The sequence below is a fragment of the Cervus canadensis genome, chromosome 19 (genome assembly GCF_019320065.1).
Source record: "Cervus canadensis isolate Bull #8, Minnesota chromosome 19, ASM1932006v1, whole genome shotgun sequence".
NCBI classification, from domain to species: Eukaryota; Metazoa; Chordata; class Mammalia; order Artiodactyla; family Cervidae; genus Cervus; species Cervus canadensis.
Genome location: NC_057404.1, coordinates 5,516,889 through 5,529,236, shown reverse-complemented (window position 1 = coordinate 5,529,236; position 12,348 = coordinate 5,516,889). Strand labels below are relative to the sequence as shown.

The following is a 12,348-nucleotide window of genomic DNA, read 5'->3' as shown; positions in this document are numbered from 1 at the left end:
ATTAGGGGGCACAAATTTGTGATAATAGGTTTAATTCAGTTTTTGCTCAACATTTTTTGGCTGGTTTAAAGACCCTGGGGTCAGTATGTAACTTGGCAAGAGTTTTACAAAAATTGTTCTGAATTTACCATCAATGGGCCGATCTTATACAATATTTTGTTTGTGCAACTCAGACCAGCTGGGTAAAAGCTAATGAAAGGAATGCAATTATAGGGGGGTGAGAGGTACATGTAAGCCTTATTAATGCATTAGTCATTCTCTGTGTACCCCTGACCATCCCACATGTGCGGCTGCATAATGAGGGCAAGATAACCTTGGGGGAGCATGGCCATCTTTCTTTATTTTCTGATTCTAAAATCTAGAATGGATGCTTTATTTGGACAATTAAGGGCAATACAATAATCATTGTAACTACATCATTTTGTATTTTTATCAGAATAGTCTGAAATAAACCTTAAGAACAAAATGTAATTGAAGATTAGTCCTAATACAATACAAATAATATATGGAAGAAGAGCTTCCTCTACTTACCTTCAAAAATAGTATAAACTGAATATTTTCATGTAAGTGACAACTTTTTTTCTTAATTATCTCATAGCATCTAACAACCAATTTTCACTTAAAAAAAAATGAAATGGATGGGTAGATGGATTTATTTTTCTTGTTTTTTAAAAGCTAAAGTGAGAATTAAACCAAACAGGAAAAAGCTAAAAACTCATTAAGAAAGTGATCAACAGACATAGAGAACAGGCTTGTGATTGCCAGGGGCAGGTGGGATGGAGGAGGGATGGATTGGGAGTTTGGGATTAGCAGATGCAAACTATTATATGCAGAATAGATAACAACAAGGTCCTACTTGTTATTGAACTATATTCAATATCTTGTGATAAACCATAATGGAAAAGAGTATTTTTTAAAAAGTGATCAAAGGCCATAACATGTTGCTAAGAAGAAAGAAAAACTGATGGCAAATAAAGTACGGAAGGAAGGTCACCCTCAAAATTAATTAGGGAAACCAAATGACAATGAGAAATCATTCCACAGTCTTCAAATGGGCAAAGATTTAAATAGCAGCAGTTCCAAAGACTGGCAAGAACCTTCAAACACTTATGGTGGGGCTGTAACTGGTATAATCACCTGGAAGAGCCATTTGCTATTCCTAGTTAGAAAAAAGTTACACTTAGCCTATGACTCAATAATCCCATGTTCAGGTTTACATGCTGCAGAGGGATACAAGTTCACAAATGTTCATTGTTGCATTGTTAGAAATAGTAAAAACAAAACAAAATTGTAAGCAACCTAAATGTCCATCAATGGAAGAATGGCTAAATATGTTGCCTCATATGTCTACAAGGGATTACTACACAGAAGTCAAAATGAATAAATTAGAGTGACATCTATCAACACGGATAAATCTAAGAACAACAACCACCAAAATAAGCAAGTCTGAGGAAAAAAAGTTTAGATGTTTATTGATACAAAATATAGAGAGAAATTATTAAAATGCACATAGAAGTGATGAGCGCTGAAATAATTATTGTGGTTAACTCTAAGGAGGAAAGTAGGAAAATGGGATTGGGGAGAGGATTCAGGATGGCTTAAATTTTCTATAATATTTATATTGGTATGGGAAGAGAAAAATCTGAAGAAAATAAGGCAATTTTTAAAACTGTGTTCTTTTTACAATTTTCTATTTTTTTAAGAATGTTTAAAATATGTAGCAATTTTAATGCAGTGTTTAAAATAAAAGAATCAACTTTTTTCTATTGTAGCTTATTATAAGATATTGAATGTTGATATTGAGTATAGTTCCCTGTGGTACACAGTAGGATGTTGTTGTTTATCTATTTTATATATAGTATTAATAGCTTATATCTGCTAATCCTGAGCTCGTAATTTACCACCTCGCCTTCAGCCCCAGCTTTTTTCCTTTGGGAACCCTAAGTTTGTTTTCTATGTCTGCTTCCGTTTTGTAAGTTAAACTCTTTGGTATCACTTCTTCAGATTCCACATATAAATAATATCATATGATGTTTGGCTTTCTCTGTCTGACTGACTTCACTTAGTGTGATAACCTCTAGATCCATTGATGCTGCAAATGGCATTATTACCTCTTACTATGGCTGAGTCCATCACGTATATGTACCCATCTTTTTTAGACAGTTGTCTGTTAATGGACACAGGTTCCTTCCATGTCTTGGTGACTGTAAATGGTGCTGCTGAGTTTTGGGGTGCATGTATCTTTTCAAGTTAGAGTTTTTCTCTAGATACATGCCCAGGAGTGAAAATAGAGCTGCCATATGACCCAGCAATCCCACTGCTGGGCATACACACCGAGGAAACCAGATCTGAAAGAGACACGTGCACCCCCATGTTCATCGCAGCACTGTTTAGAATAGCCAGGACATGGAAGCAACCTAGATGCCCATCAGCAGATGAATGGATAAGGAAGCTGTGGTACATATACACCATGGAATATTACTCAGCCATTAAAAAGAATTCATTTGAATCAGTTCTAATGAGATGGAAGAAACTGGAGCTATTATACAGACTGAAGTAAAGCCAGAAGATAAACACCAATACAGATATTAAACCGCATATATATGGAGTTTAAAAAGATGGTAACGATAACCCTATATGCAGGACAGAAAAAGAGACACAGATGTATAGAACAGACTTTGGGACTCTGTGGGAGAAGGCGAGGGTGGGATGTTCTGAGAGAACAGCATTGAAACAAGTATACCATCAAGGGTGAAACAGATCACCAGCCCAGGTTGGATGCATGAGACAAGTGCTCAGGGCTGGTGCACTGGGAAGACCCAGAGGGATGGGATGGGGAGGGAGGCAGGAGTGAGGATCGGAATGGGGAACACATGTAAATCCATGGCTGATTCATGTCAATGTATGGCAAAAACCACTACAATATTGTAAGGTAATTAGCCTCCAACTAATAAAAATAAATGAAAAAAAAAAAGAATCAACTTTTACTTAGAAACTGAAATTAGAGATCAGCTCTCTTTTGCTCTATAAATTCAACAACCTAGGTGAGGGGTGACATGAGGTAACTAACACCAATCCTTACTCAGGCCTACCTCTGGCTAATGTTCCAGCAAGCAGTTCTCCTGGTTGTCTTTTTTCCAAAATTTTCATTGAAAAGTGACAAAGTTGGCATGATTTGTCTAAGAGAACTGCTGCATCTTCTTCCTGTAAGAGTGCAAAATTTCCATGAATTTCTTGCTTACACACAAACACAAAAACAAAACAAACAAAAAAACCAGCTATCTCTTCAACAGGCCTAGCTGGAAAATTCTACATCAGTCTAAACCCCACCAGCTGCCCAAGCTCATGTCTTTAATCCTGCCACACAAGGTAAATGTTTTTACTTGGAATCGTTTTTCCCCTGGAGCTGACATGACCCAATCCAGACTTTTTTGTTTCTTAAAAAACACAACAAACAGGACTTCCCTGGTGGTGCAGTGGATAAAAATCTACCTGCCGATGCAGGGGACATAGGTTCGATTCCTGGTTGGGGACGATTCCACATGCTGCGGAGCAACTAAGCCTATGGGTCACGACTACTGAGCCCATGCTCTGCCACAAGCGAAACCACCGCAATAAGAAGCCTGTGCACCTCAACGAAGAGTAGCCCTCTGCTCCCTGCAACTAGAGAAAGCCTGAGTTCAGCAACAAAGGCCCAGTGCAGTCAAAAATAAAGTAAATAAAAAACAAAAATACCAAACCCTCCCCCAACCCACTCTGATTATGACAGTAATAAGTGTTCTTTGTAGAAAATTCAAAAAGTGCTGAAAAGCACTCCTCAAATTAAAAATCACTTGGACTCTCAAGACTCAGAAATAACTACTTTTAACATATCAGCCTTATCTTTTTCCAAGTTTTATTTATGCATGTACACCCATACCCACAGGCACACACACATGTAATTGGAATCATACTGTGTCTACTGTCTTGTATTTTTCTTGCTCAAAGACATAATCCATATTCATCTGAGCATCATTTTTATGGTTCACATAGTATTCCCTTGTGCAATGTTCCATAATTTATTTAAAGACTCTCCCTCCCATTGTCAGGCATTTGCATATTGCCAGATTGCCATTCCTGAAAGCATGAACCATTTCAGACCCCTCTCAGCCCTATCAGCAGTTCAGGGCCATGGCCGCTTCTCTGTTCCCTTAGCAACACTGCTGACTAAGTGGGTCTTTTTCCTCCACAGAAAGATAATGGGAGACTCTCATTATGACACATAAATTTGGAAAGAGGAATTTACTTTGTTAACAACACTTTTAATGTGTGTATCTAAAGTACTGTTTAATTACCAGAGAATTTTCATGCAGTTTTTTTTTTTCTCTTCAAGATATTAGTTGTAGTTAATTAACACTGTGATGAAATTTTAAAATAATGTTTATTTCCATTAATGCTCTTGTTCTCACTATGGAAGCTCCTTGAGGCCAGAAACTATGTCTTACTAATCATTGTATTTCCAGAATCTCTCACATAAAAGGCTTTTAATTAATGTCTGCTGGACTTCCCTGCGGTCCAGTGGTTGAGTCCACCTGCCAATGCAGGGGACATGGGTTTGATCCCTGGGCCGGGAGGATTGACAGGCTGTGGGGCAACTACGGAGCCCAAGGGCCACAGTTACTGAAGCCAGCATGCCCTAGAGCCTGCGCCCTGCAGCAGGACAGGCCACTGCAGGGGGAAGCCTGCAGGCCCCAAGGAAGAGAAGCCGCCACTGCCCTGCAGTGACGATCTAACACAGCCATAAATAAGTAAATAATTGTAAAAATAAATACATAATAAATACATTTCTGTTGAAGTAATGAACAAAGTTTAAATAGGTGTCAAACAAACCAACAGTCACGCCATGGAAATCACTTTGGATAAAGCTAAAAATTGGATCCAGCTTTATTTTTAAAACTTCAGTTTTCAAGTTAATCTTCTCAACTGTTATATTTGTCTTAGGACACTAGACCCTGACTGCACCTGTGCTAGGTACTGGGAAAGCATCAGAGTAAAATAATAGGAAGATATCTCAGTGCACAGACATGCCTGCCTAGCAGTATAACTAGCCTAAAGATCAGCAGCATAGCCCAATGACTTAGGCTGTTGCCTTCAGTTTTGGGTCTACACTGAGGACACTCATCTTTGTGGTAGTAAGAGAAGACTGTCTCAGCATCCAGGAGTGATTCTGATTTAAAGAGACCCAGAGCGTTGGCTTCCCACTCTCAGACGGTGAGAAGCTCCAAATCAGACCACTGCAAGTCAGCCTTGACCACATGCCAGACCAAGAATGGTACTGTGTCTTCCCGGCAATTCACAGGCGAGCACAATTCCAGGAATTTCTTTTGGGGAAGATTTGTAATAAGCTCCGGAATGACTATAGAAACAGCCACAATTGGTGTTCTATAGTAAGACATATTTTTAGATTCAACTTTCAACTCTGGTCACACAGAGCATAAGCTCTGGACATTGTCTTCTGCATCCTCTTTCCCAGGATTTCTCAAATTGCTGGGGGGTGGGGGTGGAGTGAGGTCATGACCCCCATAGGGTCACAGAGAGGAAAACAGCAAAGCATCAAGTAGAGTTTTCTTGAAACTGCTGGGAGTGGGGGCGGGGGTGGGGAAAGAATTCTCTTGTCAGTGGTTCCTACCGATGCCTCATTGCCATCACACTGCTGCCTCCTTCTCTGTTCCATCCGTCAGTCACGACAGCTGCTTCTGGTTTAAAACTTACTGAGTGTCAGGCATCATCTAGGTACTTTCATTCCCAGTGCCTTTTATTATTTTTCATGTCATGGCACAAAGAAAATGATACTATCTGTGCAGCCAACACACAGGGGTGGCTCTTCATGGGAGGAGGCCACTGGGTGAGCGTCTTACCCCACTGGTCTGTGGACTGAAAATACTCTATTATGCCACACTCTTAATCCATTTGTGGCATGCCACTAGGAAATTCTGCTTTAAAGGGATTTTATCATCTAATAAGTACAATCTTATGGGCTCTTGGGCTTCTGAAGTGGCACTAGTGGTAAAGAATCTGCCTGCCAATGCAGGAGATGCAAGAGATGCAAATTCGATTCCTGGGTAGGGAAGATCCCCTGGAGGAGGCAATGGGCAAACCACTCCAGTATTCTTGCCTGGAAAATCCTGTGGACAGAGGAGCCTGAAGGGCTACAGTCCACGGGGTTGCAAAGAGTTTGACATGTCTGAGCAACTGACCACCTAGGGTTTTTTTTTTTAATTGCTATTTATATTAACTAAATGCAGCTCAGGAAAGTTAACAGCCTTGCATCTGGTCACACAGCTAATTGGGAATTCAAACCCAAGGGTTTTAGACTATATTATTTGTTCACAGTTATTTATTCCTTTTCTGCCTTGCAGTGCTCACTTGTAAGATGGAAAATGCTTCTCCATTCTAATGACTTTGGTCTTGGCCATATGATGTGCTTCGGTCAAAGAAATGTGAATGGAGATGCCATATCCAAACAGAGGCTTCAACCTCGTAGAGATATCTGAACCCTCATGTTCATTGCAGCATTACTCACAATTTAAGTTAAGATATGGAAACAACCTGTGTCTACCAATGGATGAACAGATAAAGAAGATACAGTAACTATACATATACAATGGAATACTATCCAGCCATGAGAAAGAATGAACTCCTGCCATCTCTGACAACCTGGATGAACCTTGAAGGCATTATGCTAAATTAAGCAAATTAGACAAAGACAAATATTATATGATATCATATATTTGGGAGAAGGCAATGGCACCCCACTCCAGTACACTTGCCTGAAAAATCCCATGGATGGAGGAGCCTGGTAGGTTGCAGTCCATGGGGTTGCTAAGAGTCGGACACGACTGAGTGACTTCACTTTCACTTTCCACTTTCATGCATTGGAGAAGGAAATGGCAACCCACTCCAGTGTTCTTGCCTGGAGAATCCCAGGGACGGGGGAGCCTGGTGGGCTGCCATCTATGGGGTCACATAGAGTCAGACACGACTGAAGTGACTTAGCAGCAGCAGCACATATTTGGGATCTAAAAAGTCAAACTCAGAGAAACATAGAAGAGTGGAACATAGTAGAGTGGTGGTTAGCAGGGGCTGCAGGTGGGAGAAATGAAACATTGTCAAAGGGTACAAATTCCGGTTATAAGACTAGCAAATTTGGGCATCTAATGTACAGCATGGTGATTATAGCTAATAACACCATAATATACATACACTTAGTGTTGCTAGGAGAATATATCTTAAATGTTCTCATCACAAAAAGAAATGGTTGGAATTCCCTAGTGGTCAAGTGGATAAGAATCTGCCTGCCAATGCAGAGAACACGGGTTGGATCCCTGGGCCCACATGCCGCAGGGAAACCAAACCCGTGTACCACGACTGCTGAGCCCACACTCTGGAGTCTGTGAGTCAAACTCCTGAGCCCCCAACACAGCTCCTGAAGCCTGAGAGCCCCAGGGCCCGTGCTCCGAGACATGCTCCCACCATGGTGAGATGCCCAGGCACCACCACCAGAAAGTAGCCCCTGTGCAGGGGAGACCGGGAAGACCCGGTATTGTCAATCAATAAATAAATACCTAATATTTAAAAAAAAAAAAGAAATGGTAACTATATGACAGGATGGAGCTAGTAGCTGATGTTAAGGTGGGAATCGTTAGGTAGTATGTAAGTGGAGCAAACCATCACATTTGCACACCTTAACTTACACAATGTTAGGTATCAATTATATCGCCATAAAGCTGGGTAGAAAAAAACAGAGGCTCTAAAAGCGCTTTCATGATTTAGCTTGACTTCTTATGCTCCTGCCACCTGCCACAAAAACATGCCCTACATAGAAGAACCAGAACGAAAAGACAGAGGGAGCAAATCTAAGAAGAGTCTGGCAAAAGCAAGCAAAGCTATTGCCAAGCCTTAGATTTGGGAGAAAATACTGTTGTAAAACACTGATTTGGGCAGTTATTAGACAGCCTAAGTTGTCTAATACATGAGGTCATGTCAATCCACAGTCCAGGCCTTTTCCACTCTGCTCTATTGCTTCTCACCTCCAATCTTTCAAGGAGATTCCCCCATCAGCCTATTTTTCCGAGTATTTTTATTTTTCATATTCTCAGTAAAAATAGTAGAAATTTTCTTTCTATCCTTTTTTCTAGCTGTGATACAGGCCCTCAGAAGATGTCAACATGAAAGTAAGAATGATCCCTTGCAAGTGAAAGATACATATATAGACGATAGTTGATAAAATTTCCAAAACCCATCCACTTCTGTCACTATTGTTTTGATACGTACTACCTGGTGAGATAGGCAGGACACTCTTTCCACAAGATCAGTACTCAATACCTGTTTACTGAATGAAGCAGTCAATCAATAATCATTTTGCTTAAGAGAAAGCAAAAGACTTAGAGATTGAATAACGATAATAGTGATCTTTAGTTCTGTAGTTTAGTCATGGACCCAGTTCTGTGCTAAAGATGTCATGTAATCTCTATCCTATTCCTGTTTGCCTATAGTAATAGAAACCTGGAGCTAGGCATCTGGCCACCAGGAAATACTATGGTTTCCATGATCCTTTGCAGTTAGCTCCAGGCACGTGCCTAAGGCCTGGCCAGTGGGATTTAAAAGACGTCCCAGTCAGGATCTGAAAAGAAAAGTAATGAATCTTACCTTACCTAGTCCTTTTTCCGTCTTCTGCAATCAGACACAATAGCAGTAACTGAAAGGTGCATTTGATCATGAGATGGGAGCCCAGTGTGCATGAACTTTTGCACGTAAAAGTAAAATTGTATTTTTGTGTTGTTGCTGCTCAGTCACTAAGTCCCGTCTGACTCTGCAACCCCCCGGGCTGCAGCACGCGGAGCACCCCTGCTCTTCATAACCCCCTGGGGTTTGCTCAGATGCATGTCCGTTGAGTCAGACATCTTTGTAAGCCAGTGTATTTTGAGTTACCCCTCCTGTGTTTTTCTTTACAGCAACCTAATATATTTCCTACCTAATGCTGCAGCTATTATCACTTCTTTTCAGATGGGGAAACTGAAGTCCAGATTGATTAACTTACATCAAGTTCGCACAGTTATTAATAGTAAGCAGTAGAACCAGGGCTCAGATCAAGGCGTGACTGATGCCCACGGCCAAGTTCTGTGCCCCTACGCCATCCACCCTTCTCCCAAGGGCAGGCTTTACACCTGCTGTTCAGTTTTCTCTTGCTCTATAACTGAGGTTTCAATTACAAGTACTTACTATATTACAGAAGGTAAATTTCTTTTTCCCATTAAGAAAGAAATCTTCAGATCTGCCTGAGATGGAAGGGTAGTATTCTCTGGCATGTAATAAAAATTTTCAACTAGAAGAGAATGAATTAGGGCAGCCTACACACTGGTGGCAGAGAGTAAAGAATCTGCCTGCAGTGCAGAAAACCCAGATTCAATTCCTAAATTGGGAAGATCCCCTGGAGAAGGGAATGGCTACCCACTCCAGTATTCTTGCCTGGAGAATTCCATGGACAGAGGAGCCTGGCAGGCTATAAAGAGTCAGACATGACTGAGCTACTAACACACACACACAAACCACGGGCAGACAGAAGTGAGAAGTGAGAAGAGGGCCTCGGAAGACCCTTTGTATATGTAGGAAAAAACATTACAACTTCTGCTTGCATTTACGATTTCATCTTTAAAAGCCAGAAATGTAACTTAAATAATATGTAAAATAGGTAAGGACATCGCTGCCTTCATCCAGTCCCTCTGACAGAGATTCATGTGTCCAGCAGTCTCTCCCAGAGAAGGGAAGGAGCACCCTTAGGGTTCTTAATGTAAACTTTTGCCAGTGGCATAGTGAAACATCTTACAATTTAGAGTGTGCCCAGTTTATGGATTGAGAGTTAAATTTTCTGGTTTTAATTAAACTAGGAAAGCAGAAATGTAGTTTAAAAGGAGAAACTGTGAACTGAAGATCATTCTAATAAAGCAAGCACAAACAACTTGAAAACAGAAAAATTTATACTTCTGGAAAGACTCATCAGCTATAATGGTGGTTTACCTACTAAGTTGAGTATGACTCTTTGCCACCCCCATGGACTATAGCCCACCAGGCTCCTCTGTCCTTGGGATTTTCCAGGCAAGAATCCTGGAGTAGGTTGCCATTTCCTTCTCCAGGGTATCCCCACCAAGAGATTGAACCTGGGTCTCCTGCATTGCAGGTGGATTCTTTACCAACTGAGCCACCAGGGAAGCCCAAATAGAAAAGTAGCTTAAAAGGAGAAACTGTGAACTGAAGGTCATTCTAACAAAACAAACAACATGAAAACAGCAGAATTTATACTTCTAGAAAGATATCATCAGCTATAATGAGTTTTTTTTAAGATGATCTAATCAGATCTGACATAAGTCAGATAAACAATTTTGAAATTGTCAAGAAATTATCTTGTTTAAAATAGGTTAACATGCACACTCATTAACAATGAAACTTACCCCAAGTATATATTAAGCCTTGAGATATTGGCTAATGATTGCATTAAGTCATCACAGTTAGCAATACATTTTAAACTATAGGTAATTTCCTTTATTCCATTATGCTAAAATGTTTGCTCTTGTGTATTATAGTGATAATATATATTGTTATTTTTCAGTCTCTTAGTCATGTCCAACTCTTTGCGACCACATGGGCTGCAGCAAGCCAGACATCCCTGTCCATCACCAACACCCAGAGCTTGCTCAAACCCATGTCCGTTGAGTTGGTGATGCCATCCAACCATCTCATTCTCTGTCGTCCCCTTCTTCTCCTGCCTTCAATCTTTCCTAGCATCACAGTCTTCTCCAGTGAATCAACTCTGTGAATCAGGTGGCCAAAACATTGGAGCTTCAGCTTTAGCATCAGTCCTACCAATGAATATTCAGGACTGATTTCCTTTAGGATGGACTGATTGGATCTCCTTGCAGTCCAAGGGACTCTCAAGAGCCTTCTCCAACACCATAGTTCAAAAGCATCAATTCTTCGATGCTCAGCACTCCTTATGATCCAACTCTCACATCCATACATGACTACAGAAAAAACCATAGCTTTGACTAGACAGACCTTTGTTGGCAAAGTGATGTCTCTGCTTTTAATATGCTGTCTAGGTTTGTCATAGCTTTTCTTCCAAAGAGCAAGCATCTTTTAATTTCATGGCTGCAGTCACCATCTGCAGTGATTTTGGAGCCCCCAAAAATAAAGTCTGACACTGTTTCCATTGTTTCCCCATCTATTTGCCATGAAGTGATGGGACCAGATGCCATGGTCTTTGTTTTTTGAATGTTGAGTTTCAAGCAAGCTTTTTCACTCTCCTCTTTCACTTTCATCAAGAGGCTTTTCAGTTCCTCTTCACTTTCTGCCATAAGGGTGGTGTCATCGGCCTATCTGAGGTTATTGATATTTCTTCCAGCGATCTTGATTCCAGCTTGTGCTTCATGCAGCTTAGCATTTCTCATGATGTACTCTGCACATAAGTTCAATAAGCGGGGTGACAATAGACAGCCTTGATGTACTCCTTTCCCAATTTGGAGCCAGTCCATTGTTCCATGTCTGGGGCAAACTGTTGCTTCCTGACCTGCATACAGATTTCTCAGAAAGCAGGTCAGGTGATCTGGTATTCATCCTTGAAGAATTTTCCACTGTTTGTTGTGATCCACACAGTCAAAGGCTTTGGCGTAGTCGATAAAGCAGAAGTAGATGTTTTTCTGGAACTCTCTTGCTTTTTCAGATGTTGGCAATTTGATCTCTGGTTCCTCTGCCTTTTCTAAACCCAGCTCGAGCATCTGGACGTTCTCGGTTCACGCACTGTTGACGCCTGGCTTGGAGAATTAAGCACTCTAAGATGTGCTTATCCCTTTGCCTGAGAAAATTGATGAAATCATCTTTCAGCTAGGACAAACTTTCCTTTCTGATTGTGTTCCTTATCAGCAAAAAATTTTAAAGCACGCACTCTCAAAATAAGTACAATATGTTCACTTACAAATGGCATCTGCTTAATATTCATACATATGAGTATACATATTTATGTACTCTTAATATATATCATTATAATACACAAGTGTGGTATGGACCTAACCGAAATGGGTTAGAATGAAATTTCTGGACAATAGGGTATTGTGTATACAGAAAGTGTCAAACTAAGATTCTGTCGTTTTTGTGTACAAACAAGTATTCCCAAACACCTTTGAATACTACACTACTGCCATTTAATGAGTGTCTACAATATGGGTGAATCTTTGTCCAGATTCTAGTGAATCCTCGCAACAATAGCAATAAAACAAACATTTACATACACCTTGGTGGCAGGCACTGTTCTAAGCA

General features: G+C 40.5%; 1 long non-coding RNA gene across 1 annotated transcript in view; it reads left to right on the top strand.

Moving 5' to 3' along the window:
• Positions 1–11,857, top strand: part of LOC122422390 — a 31,496-nt gene extending 19,639 nt beyond the window's left edge. The window contains exon 3 of the long non-coding RNA XR_006263806.1: positions 11,756–11,857. This is a non-coding gene — a long non-coding RNA (uncharacterized LOC122422390). The remainder of the gene's footprint in view (positions 1–11,755) is intronic.
• Positions 11,858–12,348: the final 491 nt, after the last annotated feature.